Consider the following 14,230-nt stretch of genomic DNA (forward strand, 5'->3'; position numbering starts at 1 on the left):
GCATCATATTACCTATAAAGGGAAAGCCATCAGACTAACAGTGAACTTCTCAGCAGAAAAGATTTACAAACCAAAAGAGACTGGGGGCCCATTTTTAGGAATTTTTTTTTCAAGTAGAGACGAGATCTTGCTCTGTTGCCCAGGCTAGAGTACAGTTGTGCAATCATAGCTCACTGCAGCCTCAAACTCCTAGGCTCAAGTGATCCTCCTACATCAGCTTCCCTAGTTGCTGAGATGACAGGTGCATGCCACAATGCCTGGCTAATCTTTTTTAACTTTTTGTAGAGACAGGGTCTCGCTTTGTTGCCCAGACTAGTTTTGAACTCCTGGCCTTAAGCAATCCTCTTCATAAATGAAGGAGAAATAAGATCTTTCCCAGACAAACAATTGCTATGAGAATTTGTCACCACCAGACCAGTCCTACAAGAGATGCTTAAGGGAGTTCTAATTGCGGAAACTAAAGAATGGTACTTGCTACCACAAAAACACACAGTTCACAGACTCTATAAAGCAATTACACAATCAAGATTAGCTAACAACACTACAGTGGCAACAAAACTTAACATATCAATATTAACCTTGAACGTAAATGGTCTAAGCACTCCACTTAAAAGATATAGAGTGGTGGCCAGGTGCAGTGGTTCATGCCTGTAATCCCAGCACTTTGGGAGGCCAAGGTGGGCAGATCATGAGGTCAGGAGATCGAGACCATCCTGGCTAACATAGTGAAACTAAAAATACAAAAATACTCTACTCACGGTCTCTACTAAAAATACAAAAAATTAGCTAGGCATGGTGGCGGGCGCCTATAGTCGCAGCTACTGAGGAGGCTGAAGTGGGAGAATCACTTGAACCCGGGAGGGAAAGGTTACAGTGAGCCGAGATTGTGCCATTGCACTCCAGCCTGGGCAACAAGAGCGAAACTCTGTCTCAAAAAAAAAAGATATATCACATTATCTTTCTCAGTCATCCACTGATGGACACAAAGTTGATTCCATATCTTTGCTATTGTGAATAGTGCTGCAATAAACATATGGGTGGAGCTATCCCTTGATATACTGATTTCCTTTCCTTTGGATAAATACACAGTAGTGAGACTGCTACATCACATGATAGTTCTACTTTTAGTTTCTTTGAGGAATCTCCATAACTGTTTTCTATAATGGCTGTACTAATTTATATTCCCACCAACAGTGTATAAGTTTCCTCTTCTCTGCATCCTGACCAGCAACTGTTTATTTTATTTTATTTTTTTATCTTTTTCGTAATAGCCATTCTAACTGGGGTGAGACAATATCTCACAGTGGTTTTGATTTCCTTTTATTTTTATTTTTATTGTTTTTTTTGAGACGGAGTTTCTGGCTTGTTGCCCAGGCTGGAGTACAATGGCACAATCTCAGCTCACGGCAGCCTCTGCCTCCCGGGTTCAAGCAACTCTCCTGCCTCAGCCTCCCGAGTAGCTGGGACTACAGGCGTGTACCACCACGGTGGCTAATTTTGTATTTTTAGTAGAGACAGGGTTTCACTATGTTGGCCAGGCTGGTCTTGAACTCCTGACCTCAGGCCCACCTTGGCCTCCCAAAGTGCTGGGATTACAGGCATGAGCCACCATGCCCGGCCTTGATTTGCATTTCTATGATGATTAGTAATATTGAGAATTTTTTCATATACCTGCTGGCCTTTGTACATCTTCTTTTGAGAAATGTCTGTTCAGATCCTTTGCTCACTTTTAAAAATGGAATTGTTTTTGCTATTGAGTTGTTTGAGTTCCATGTATATTCTGGATATTAATCCCTTGTTAGATGAATGGTTTGCAAATATTTTGTACCATTCAACAGGTTGTCTCTTCATTCTGTTGTTTCCTTTGCTGTGCATAAACTTTTTAGTTTAGTATAGTCCCATTTGTCTATTTTTGTTTTTGTTGCCTGTGCTTTTGAGGTCTTAGTCATAAAGTCTTTGCCTAGACCGGTATCCTAGAGGGTTTCCCCATGTTTTCTTCTAGTGGTTCTGTAGTTTGGAATACATTTAAGTCTTTCATGCATTTTTGAAGGGAGCCTTCCCCTCCACACCTGTGGGTATTTCTCGCAAGGTGAAGACGAGAGACTGAGAAAAGAAATACGACACAGAGACAAAGTATAGAGGAAGAAACGTGGGCCCAGGGGACCCGCGCTCAGCAAGTGAGGACCTGCACCGGCGCTGGTCTCTGAGTTCCCTCAGTATTTATTCATCACTGTCTCTACTATCGTGTCAAGGGGAATGTGGCGGAGCTATAGGGTGAAGGTGGGGAGAGGGTCAGCAGAAAAACATGTGAGCAAAGACTCTGTGTCATAAATAAGTTGAAGAAAAGGTGCTGTGCCTGGATGTGCACATAGGCTAGATTTATGTTTAACCTTACATTAACACCTCAGTGCAGTAAAGAGTAACAGATCAGTACTGCTGCCATGATGTCTCGCCTCCAGTCATAAGGCGGTTTTCTCCTATCACAGAATAGAATGTACGGTCGGATTTTACACCAAGACATTCCATTCCCAGGGACATGCAGGAGACAGGTGCCTTCCTCTTATCTCAACTGCATAGAGGCCTTCTGCTTTCACTAATACTCCTCAGCACTGACCCTTTACAGGTGTCAGGCTGGGGGGCTCTACGGTCTTTCCCTTCCCACGAGGCCATATCTCAGGCTGTCTCAGTGGGGAGAAACCTGGACAATACCCAGGCTTTCTTGGGCAGGAGTCCCTGTGGCCTTCCACAGTGCACTATGTCCCTAGTTAATCAAGAATGGAGAATGGCGATGACTTTCACCAAGCATACTGCCTGCAAAAACATTTTTAACAAAGCACATCCTGCACAGCCCTAGATCCATTAAACCTTGAGTCAATACAGCACATGTTTTTGTGAGCACAGGGCTGGGACAAGAGTTACAGGTTAACAGCATCTCAAAGCAGAACAATTTTTCTTAGTACAGATCAAAATGTAGTTTCTTTCGTCTTCCTTTTTCTAATTAGACACAGTAACAATCTGATCTCTCTTTCTTTTCCCCACATTTCCCCCTTTTCTTTTGACAAAACCACCATCATCATTGTGGCCCGTTCTTGATGGTCGCTGTCTCTTTGGAGCTGCTGGGTACACCTGTAGACTAACAACAGACAGAGCAGGCACACAAGGATTAATACAAAATTTACAATAGTGGAACTTCCGAGGCTTTTAACCCAAGTGACAGGGTTAAGATTTGCAAAGCCATCAGCAGCTCCTGCGATTGCCTCAGTTCCTGGTACCAGATTTAAATGGGCTTTTGATGCTTTGAAAATTTGCTCTTTTAATTTTGAAACGTCTAAAGTAAGATTATCTTCTCTTTCCTACAGATGGCATCCAACCATGTCCCAGTGATGCTCAGACTCATTACAGGCTCGGGGTGTAATACAAAAATCTGACGTATTCCTGTCACACTGTAACTGAAAACGATGTTCCGAGCTCATGAGCCTGTCTCCCATCCAAATGACAGTTTGTCTAAGATCATTAATTGGGTTTAGCCAATTTTTGATCAATATCAGATTGTGAATTCCACAATCTCGCAAAAATTTTTTTGCCAATTGTTAACAAAGTTTACTGTCTGTACAGAAGAGTGCAATGCAACTCCTGCCACAGCAGCCGTAGCTGTGACTGCAATTAATCCCATGATCACTGAAATTAAAGTAAAAATGAATCTTTTGGATCTATTTAGAACTCCTTTTAATACTTCAGTCAAAATATGGGTGGATGGCGAAGCCTCCCATGGTCGGTCCATGGACACAGGGATCCACATGCCCTCTCTTGTTCTCACTAGTAGAATATGGTGCTGCCAATTAAAAGTCGAATCAATGCAAGTGAACAATCTACAGTTTTCACAGGATATAGTTTGGGAATCTGGTTTAATAACTAAGTTTTCTACAATTAGCATATAAGGGGGTTTTACACAATTTTGCACAGGAATTGTCAGACTGGAATTTAGGTCAATAGTATAAGATGACTTACGATCTTTTGTTCCTGTAGCTTGACTTCCAGACCAAATTCTAATGTGTGAGGCCACAGTAAGCCTCCATAATTCTGGATGTTCAGGACCAATGACAGGACTTATTATTTTTGGTCTTGGAGCAGAGATTCCTTTTTCTCCCCATTCCCAAGGGTAGGGAGACTAACCTTCTGTACTTATTTTTATCTAAACCTTCTCTTACGTCACTGTTCACAGCCGGACTCATATGTGCACTGGAACACGATTGAGTTTGTCCTGTGCAACTGCGGTGGATGAGGTGCCCAATCTATAATGGTTCCAAATTCATTGTTTTGGAGTATCACCACATTATCCACCATACATTCTTCCCAAACTAAAACTTCTAGGCGTTTTGATTCTTTGGGAATTTCCTTGAGGCAAGGCTTCCCCTTAGGCCTAGATTGTAATGATCTTTGATAAGAAGGGTCCTGTAAATAATTTACCTGTGGCCGGAGTGACATTCCACTTACCATGTCATAAGTAAATCTACTGGTGGTACTGACAATAGGTACTTCTACTAATTGTGGGTTTCAGGCATTAAGCATCCTGGTGCCCTCCCTAGGCAAATAGGAGGATAACGATACCCAATTGAAATATTCATCATTCCTTCCTCCTCGGGTTGGGCAGGGCAACAATCATCTATGGGGCCAGGTACCCACGCACTATTATTAACATATACTTCAATCAGATTATCCATCCATGTAACTGCCCGAATTAAGGGCGGGAAGGGCACGTAGGCCCAGTAGGTATAATCAGCTGCAGCTGCTCCTGCAGACGTGGGGAGACTTCCTACCGTTGATACAATCATCAAAGCTGCAAGCAGCATACTCTCTGGAGTTTGTGTCACCCTTGTGTTCTCTAGGCTTTTTTTCAGAGAACTGTGTCAGCTTTTTTAATTGTGCCCAAGTCGGCGGTTCTGCTTTCTTGGTGGATGGCAACTTCGTCTGTTCTTCTGATATCACCATTTTGTTCGTCTGGCAAGTCGATGGTGCTCGATTGCAGTGTCTCTGTCTCTGCGGAGACGCTTTTCTTTGCATCTCCGATGGGTTCATTGTAGAACTTCAAATGTCTAGTCGGTATCTAAACAGGAAGCTGATTTACCCCTGGTGAAACACAAGCAAAACCTCTCCCCCATGTTACCACCTTCCCTATTTCCCATGTTTTATTTTTGTTGTCTTTCCACCAAATTAGTTTTCCTTCATGTGGGCTGTTCTTTTTACCAGTAAGATGTTGTTTTGCAGAGGTAGTAGTCTAATTTCTATAAATGTTTAAAAAATTTAAAGTATAGAGTGCTAGATTAAGTTTCATCTGAGGAGTGGTATACTCCTTACTGTCTCCCCCTTCTTTTTTGTTTAACCAATTGAGTTTTGAGTGTTCTGTGAGTTCTTTCAACTATGGCCTGTCCTTGGGAATTATAGGGAATTCCTGTTGTATGTGTAATTTTCCACTGATTTAAGAATTTTTGGAATATTTTACTGCAGTATCCTGGCCAATTGTCAGTTTTAATTTTTTCTGGAACGCCCATGAGAGCAAAACAAGATAATAAATGTCTTTTAACATGGGAAATACTTTCTCCTGTCTTGCCTATATGAAATGCAAATAAGTATCAACTGTCACATGGACAAATGATAATTTTCCAAATGAAGGTACATGTGCGACATCCATTTGCCATAACACATTAGGACCTAGACCTCTGTAATTAACTCTTGCCTCTTGAGTGAGCAGGTGTAGAACTTGACACTGGGTGCAATGTTGTACAATATATTTTTCCTATTTCCATATGATATCAAATTTATTTTTTAATCCTGCCACATTTACATGAGTCAAAGCATGAAGTTCTTGTGCTTTTATGAATGCAGAGGATACCAGTAAGTCAGCTTGTTCATTTGCTTTAGTTAAAGGCCCTGGTAAATTAGTGTGTGCTCGAATATGAGTAACATAAAATAGGAAATTTCTTTTTCTCACAGTTTGTTGTAATAAATTGAACAGCTGGTTTAACTGATCATCCATACTGTATTTGATTAGGGCTGTCGCAACATCCCCTGTAGCCTGTACTATATATGCAGAATCTGACACAATATTAATAGGCTGATTAAAATCTTGTACACTGTAATGGCTGTAACCAACTCTGCTCTTTGAGCCGAGTGATATTGAATTTCAATGACTTGTTCTTTTGGCCTAGTATAAGCCACTTTATCATTGCTGGAACCATCAGTAAACACTGTCAGAGCACTTTTCTAAAGGTTTAATGTCTGGTAATTTTAGGTAAAATCCAAGTAGTCAATTTTTAAAAATGGAAGGTTTTTGTTTTTGGGTAATGATTGGCAATAATTCCCACAAAATCAGCAAGACCAGTCTGCCACATACAAGAATTGACAAAGGCTTGTCTAACCTGTTCCTTGTTTAAAGGAATAATGATTTTGTCTGGGTCACTTCCACACAAGTTTATTATTCATAATCTTGCCTGACCAATTAATGTAGCTATTTGATCCAAGTACAATGTGAAAGTCTTAATTGTACCGTGAGGAAGAAGGGAGCACTCCACAAGGTCAGTGTTTTGAACAATGATGCCTGTCGGAGAATGTGCAGTAGCAAAAATCAACAGTTGGAGTGGGGCCAAGGGATCTATTCTATTTACTTGTGCTGACTGAATTTTTTCTTCAACTAATTCAATTTCATTTGCTGCCTCTGCGGTTAATATTCTTTTTTTTTTTTTTTTTTGAGACGGAGTCTCGCTCTGTCGCCCAGGCTGGAGTGCAGTGGCCAGATCTCAGCTCACTGCAAGCTCCGCCTCCCAGGTTTACGCCATTCTCCTGCCTCAGCCTCCCGAGTAGCTGGGACTACAGGCGCCCGCCACCTCGCCCGGCTAGTTTTTTTTTGTATTTTTTAGTAGAGATGGGGTTTCACCGTGTTAGCCAGGATGGTCTCGATCTCCTGACCTCGTGATCCGCCCGTCTGGGCCTCCCAAAGTGCTGGGATTACAGGCTTGAGCCACCGCGCCCGGCCGGTTAATATTCTTTTACTATTTAAGTCCGGGTCCCCTCTTAAGATAGAGAACAAATTTGACATGGCGTAAGTAGGAATGACTAGAGTTGGCCGAATCTAATTAATATCTCCTAGCAATTTCTGAAAGTCATTTAATGTTTTTAATGTGTCTTTTCTTATTTCTATTTTTTGTGGTTTAATTTTTCTATTTTTTACCTGCATCTATGTTAACTGGAGGATTGGCGGCCCTATTGTTTTGGATCTGTTGTTGTACCCCATCAATCCACCAGGTCTTAAATTGTAAAAATTGACAAGGTGAGAGTGACGATTTGGCCAAAATTTCCCGGTCATAAGGAATAAGTCTATTTCCGTGAGCAATGGAATCTAGTAATGCTCTCATATAAGGAGAATTGGGTACATACTGTTTTACTCCCTCTTTCATGTCTTTTAGCATTTTCATAGAAAAGGACTCATACCTGGCATCAGCTCGGGTAGGCACTCCCTCTTGGGCCCCTTCTCCAGGTGGTATGGGCTCTAATATTACTGGAAACCGCCATGCCTCAGTATCTCCTTGTTTTCTTGCCTTCTCAACAATTTCATGTAATGCACTATATTGTCCACTAGGTGGTGCTGTAGGATTAAGTCTCATAGTGGGCGGCTGAGGCTATAGCACCGTGCCCTGTGGTGCTGGAAATTTTCTGGCTGTCCATACTGATCTTCTGGGGGCGGCGGATACTGAAGTTCGGCTGGCGACCAGTATTGGCAGGGTACTGGCCATTGGGTCTTACTTTCTACCGGCTGATATTGTGGATACTGTATCTGGATTGCCATTGCCGTGATAGAGACTATCCTTTTCTGATATTCTCTTGGGGTTTGTACTTGTCTAACCTGCATTTGAGATTGGAGAGTTGGCCATCGTGGTTTAGACTCTGATGGCCCCAATAGTTCTAGACCTTTTCCCCCCAATTTTGATGGTTCGGAATATATTACCTCCTGTAATTTACTGTAGTCAACATTTTGCGTTGACCGAACCATTACAGGCTCGTCTACCTTTTTATACTGTGAACTTTCCGTTCCTGTCTCGAATTCTGTCCCTGCCTCTTCTTCACAATCAATTACACAGCTTTCAGGGGCATCAGAAACTGAAACGCTATCTTCTTCTGTTTTAAATATTCTAAAGCTATTTTAATAATGGCCCAATTATTCCGTAGTGTAAGTGGGATGATTTTATCCTCCCTGTTTTCTTGTTTTAATTCTTTGCCAATTTTTCCCAATCTTTTAGATCTAAAGTTCCCTGTTCTGGAAACCATGGGCAGAATTGTTCTATTGTTTGGAATACCGTGATTAGATTTTCTGTAGAGGCTCTAACTCCCCCTCTTCTTAAAAGAATTTTAATAAAGCTGAGATAAGAGGCATATTTGCTTTCAGTTTGACCCATTGTTATCCTAGGTTTCTCTGAGTGCACAAGCTTACCGCAAGGCTGACCGTGGACGTACTCAGGAATCTCTCATCGATTTGCCTTCAATGATCACACTGTAGCGTATCTTCACCATAGAGAAAGGAACCCACATTGGGCACCAGATGAAGGGGGCCTGCCCCTCCACACCTGTGGGTATTTCTCACAAGGTGGAGACGAGGGACTAAGAAAAGGAAATAAGACACAGAGACAAAGTATAGAGGAAGAAACGTGGTCCTAGGGGACTGGCACTTAGCAAGTGAGGACCTGCACCTGCACTGGTCTCTGAGTTCCCTCAGTACTTATTGATCACTTTCTTTACTATCTCCAAGAGGGGAATGTGGTGGGGCTATAGGGTGAAGGTGGGGAGAGGGTCAGCAGAAAAACATGTGAGCAAAGACTCTGTGTCATAAATAGTAGTCAAAGAAAAGATGCTGTGCCTGGATGTGCACATACGCTAGATTTATGTTTAACCTTATATTAACACCTCAGTGCCATGAGGCAGTACCGCTTCCAGCCATAAGGCGGTTTTCTCCTATCTCAGAATAGAATGTATGGTCAGATTTTACACCAAGACATTCCATTCCCAGGGACGTGCAGGAGACAGGTGCCTTCTTCTTATCTCAACCGCATAGAGGCCTTCTGCTTTCACTAATCCTCCTCAGCACAGACCCTTTACAGGTGTCGGGTTGGGGGGCTGTAAGGTCTTTCCCTTCCCATGAGGCCATATCTCAGGCTGTCTCAGTGGGGGGAAACCTGGATAATACCCAGGCTTTCTTGGGCAGGGGTCCCTGTGGCCTTCCACAGTGCATTATGTCCCTGGTTAATAGAGAATGGAGAATGGCGATGACTTTCACAAAGCATACTGTCTGGAAATATTTTTTTTTTCTTTTTTTTTTTTTTCAGAGGGAAGTCTCTCTCTGTCGCCCAGGCTGGAGTGCAGTGGCGCAATCTCGGCTCACTGCAAGCTCTGCCTCCTGGGTTCATGCCATTCTGCTGCCTCAGCCTCCCGAGTAGCTGGGACTACAGGTGCGTGCCACCACGCCTGTCTAAGTTTTTGTATTTTTAGTACAGACGGGGTTTCACCGTGTTAGCCAGGATGGTCTTGATCTCCTGACCTCATGATCCGCCTGCCTCGGCCTCCCAAAGTGTTGGGATTACAGGCGTGAGCCACTGCGCCCGGCTGCAAACACATTTTTAACAAAGCACATCCTGTACAGCCCTAAATCCCTTAAACCTTGAGTCAATACAGCACATGTTTTTGTGAGCACAGGGTTGGGCCAAGAGTCACAGATTAACAGCATCTCAAAGCAGAACAATTTTTCTTAGTACAGATAAAAATGGAGTTTCTTCACCAGGCGTGGTGGCTCACGCCTGTAATCCCAGCACTTTGGTAGGCTGAGGCAGGCAGATCACGAGGTCAGGAGATCGAGACCATCCTGACTACCACGGTGAAACCCTGTCTCTACTAAAAATACAAAAAATTAGCTGGGCATGGTGGCGGGCACCTGCAGTCCCAGTTACTAGGGAGGCTGAGGTGGGAGAATGGTGTGAACCCGGGAGGTGGAGCTTGTAGTGAGACGAGATTGTGCCACTGCACTCCAGCCTGGGTGACAGAGTGAGACTTCCTTTCAAAAAAAAAAAAAAGAGTTTCTTTTGTCTTCCTTTTTCTAGATACAGTAACAATCTGATCTCTCTTTGTTTTCCCTACACATTTTGAGTTGATTTTTTGCATATGGTGAGAGATAGGAGTTTAGTTTCATTCTTCTGGATATGGATATTGTTTTCACAACAACATTTTCCCCCAGCGTATGTGCTTGGTACCTTTTTCAAATATCAATTCGCTGTATGTGGATTTATTTCTGGGTTCTCTATTTTGTTCTCTTGGTCTATGTTTTTATATCAATACCATGCTGTTTTGGTTATTAGAGCCTTGCAATATATTTTAAAGTCAGGCAGTGTAATGCCTCTAGCTTTGTTCTTTTCATTTAGGATTGCTTTGACTATTTGGACTTTTTGTTTCGTACAAATTTTAGGATTTTTTTTTTCTGTCTTTCTTGTTTTACTTTTTCTTGTTTTACTCTTGATTACAGGCATGAGCCACTGCGCCCAGCCTAATTTTTCTTTTTAAAAAAATGTTTAGCAGAGATCTATCTATATTGCTCAGGTTGGTCTCGAACTCCTGGCTTTAAACAATCCTTCTACCTTGGCCTCTGAGAGTGCTGGGATTACAGGCATGAGCCACCATACCCAGCCAATTTTTCTATTATATTTTTAATTCCCCGGAGCTGTTACTTTTTCTGTTTGTTTTTTGGACCATTTTATCTTTGCTTTATGGATGCAGTATTTTCTACTATCTCTCATAGACTGCTTATTTTTTTTTTTTTTTTTTTTTTTTTTTTTTTTTTTTGAGACGGAGTCTCGCTCTGTAGCCCAGGCTGGAGTGCAGTGGCCGGATCTCAGCTCACTGCAAGCTCCGCCTCCCGGGTTCACGCCATTCTCCGGCCTCAGCCTCCTGAGTAGCTGGGACTACAGGCGCTGCCACCTCGCCCGGCTATTTTTTGTATTTCTTAGTAGAGATGGGGTTTCACCGTGTTAGCCAGGATGGTCTCGATCTCCTGACCTCGTGATCCGCCCATCTCGGCCTCCCAAAGTGCTGGGATTACAGGCTTGAGCCACCGCGCCCGGCCGACTGCTTATTTTTAAAAAACATTTTTCTGTTCTTTTCAGTTTCTGTTCCCTTTTTCTTTTTTTTCTAATTGATGCTGTCTTTCTTGGTGAAGGTTTATCTTAAATATCTGGTGACCCTTTGTTGTCTCTTCATATTTAAGAGTGAGTCACTAAGTATTTGGAAGCTCTGTGTTAACAGGAAGTTTATCAGTTCGTGGGTTTCACTGTAGGATGATAAAGTGGGTACTTAGGTGTTTTGTTGGGGGACCTCAAATATCAGTATGTATAGATCTTTCCTCTGGGGTTAATTAAAATTAATTCCCTGATATCTTGCCTGGAGAATACAAGCCTTGCTGTCAGCATTCCTGGAGCAAATTTCAGCAGGAGGACTGAGTGTGTTTCACCGTTCAGCATGTAGACAATTTATCTAATCTCTGTTTTCAGTCTGATACCCTCCTACCTTAGCCTCCCTGCTATTATCTTTAGCTGTGTCTGGTATCTCAGTGTCTGGAGCTTCTCTACCTCAATTTTGTCCCAGGGGCTGCTAGGGAGATGAAAGGGTAGTTGTCTAAGTGAGTAGGATGGAGAAAAAGACCTGGCCATTTCACTTCCTATAAAGGCTTTCAGCCAAACCCTCTCTTTCCTGCCTCTCACGTCACCTCTGATCTGCTCTGTCCCAGTCCTGACATTCTAGTGTTCTGCAATACGAATCTGTTTGTCTCTTGTTAGTATAACCCTCAGCAAACATTTAGAATTGTTTTCTCAGCTCAACTATGGTTTTCCATCTTCCAAAAATGTGTTGATATCCTTGATATCCTTTTGTGGTTTCCAGTCTATGGACAAAGAGAGTAAGAAAGAAACCTGCTATCGGTTTCTTTCTTACTCTCGTTGTCCATAGACTGGAAACCACAAAAATGTTAACTCACTGTCACTTCAGTGATTTGGGGAGTGAACATATGTGTTTAATCTGTACAAGCATAAACAGAAGTGCAAGACTGTCAAGATGCCCACTGTTTGCTCCTATTAAAAGTTAGAGCCAGAAAATTCATAGATATGGCTGGGCAAGGTGGCTCACGCCTGTAATCCCAGCACTTTGGGAGGCTGAGGCAAGTGGATCATGAGGTCAGGAGTTCAAGATCAGCCTGGCCAAGATGGTATAATCCCATTTCTACTAACAATACAAAAATTAGCCGGGCATGGTGGCAGGAACCTGTAATCCCTCTCAGCTACTTGGGAGGCTGAGGCAGGAGAATCGCTTGAACCCAGGGGACGGAGGTTGCAGTGAGCCGAGATTGCGCCACTGCACTCCAGCCTGGGTGACAGAGTAAGACTCTGTCTCAGAAAAAAAAAAAAAAAAAAAGGAAAAAGAAAACTCATAGATAAAATATAGATAAAATTCTACTCTCATAGGCCAATGTGGAAAAAGCAGGAGTCCGAGAGTTGCAGTACATGTGTCCAAGCGCTATTATTATCATTTATTGGTTGTCTGAAGCTAGGTAAGTTAAATTTTCTGACTATCTGTTTCCTCATCTGTAAAGTGGTGATAATCATCCCTAGATAGTCTATCTTACTTGTAATGATGAAGTAAAACAATTGATATAAATATATAAACATCAAATATATATCATTTATCATAAACTCTATTACCAGTAGGCATAGTCAAATATATTTTCAGAGGCACTGTAACATAGCAGAAAAAATATGGGCTCCAGATTCACGCAGACTTGGGCTCGAATTCCATCTCTGTTACTCACTGTGTTATGTTGGGTAAGTGACTTACACTCTCTGAGCCTTCGTTAACCTATAAAATGGATATAATGTTAACCTGACAAAGCTGTTCTTGAGTATTAAACGAGATAATGCATGTAACATCTATAGGGCCTGACAGTAAGTACTCAACAGATATTAATTCTTCCATACAGGCCCCTAATTTGAGACCAGCTTTTTTTTTTTTTTTTCAGGCTTAATTCACTTTTTCTTGTATAAAAACCCTATGTTGCAGCCATAGCTGGAGCCTGGGTCCTCTGCATGGAGACTCTGGTGTGGGTCTTGACGAGGTGGTCAGTGAATTCCTGATAGGGAGACTTAGTGAATATAGTCTCCTTCCAGAGGTCGGGGGTCAGGGAGCTGTAGGTCTTACAGATGGCGTCAAAGGTGGCCTTGGAGAAGTTGCCCAGGGTGGCAGTGCAGCCCCTGGCTGAGGTGTAGCAGTCATCAACACCAGCCATCATGAGGAGCTTCTTGGGCACAGGCGCCCAGACAATGCCAGTGCCCCTGGGCGCGGGGATGAGGTGCACCAGCACAGAGCGGCAGCGGTCTGTCACCTTGCAAGGGACGGTGTGGGGCTTTCCCATCTTGTTCCCCCAATAGCCTCTGCGCACGGGGACATTGGAGAGCTTGGCCAGGATGATGGCTCCGCGGATGGCAGTGGCCACCTCCTTGGAGCGCTTAACACCCAGACCGACGAGGCCATTGTAGTCCCCGATGGCAACAAACGCCTTGAATCTGGTGTGCTGGCCGGCGCGGGTCTGCTTCTGCACCGGCATAATCTTCAAAACCTCTTCCTTGAGAGAGGTCCCAAGGAAAAAGTCAATGATCTCAGATTCGTTGATGGGCAGGGAGAAGAGACATCCTCCAGGTACTTGATCTTCATGTCCTTGACCAGGTGGCCCAGCTTGGTGACGGGCATCTACTCCTTATCCTCGGCCTTGCCTCAGCGAGTTCCGCGGCCTCCGCTCCGGCCAGTCCACGGCCGTGACCCTGGCCCGGATGCCACTGCCGAAACCTCCGCGGAAGCCACCGCGGTTCCCCATCCCTCCCAGGGCTGCCGGGGCCTCCGCCCCGCCCCCCCCCCCGCCGCCCTGCTGCCCCCTGCACTGGCGTCATCCGTCATTTGGGGATTTGTTGGAGAAGAAGAGCTTTTTTATACTAAGATGAAAATCCTGAGTCTGTATTTCATTAGCTCATGCTAAACTACACTGATAATTACCATCTTAGATCATCAATAGTCCTCATAAAATTTTATTTATTTGCTGTTTTCCCAGGACCAAATTATAAGGTGAATAGCCCAAATTAAAAGGATTCCTCATACGAGA

General features: G+C 43.3%; 1 pseudogene; it reads right to left on the minus strand.

The window, feature by feature from the left end:
- Positions 1-13,126: 13,126 nt before the first annotated feature.
- LOC112632654 lies at positions 13,127-13,863 on the minus strand (annotated as a pseudogene).
- Between the last annotated feature and the right edge of the window lie 367 nt (positions 13,864-14,230).

This window comes from Theropithecus gelada, chromosome 10 (assembly GCF_003255815.1).
Source record: "Theropithecus gelada isolate Dixy chromosome 10, Tgel_1.0, whole genome shotgun sequence".
In the NCBI taxonomy this organism is placed as follows: Eukaryota; Metazoa; Chordata; class Mammalia; order Primates; family Cercopithecidae; genus Theropithecus; species Theropithecus gelada.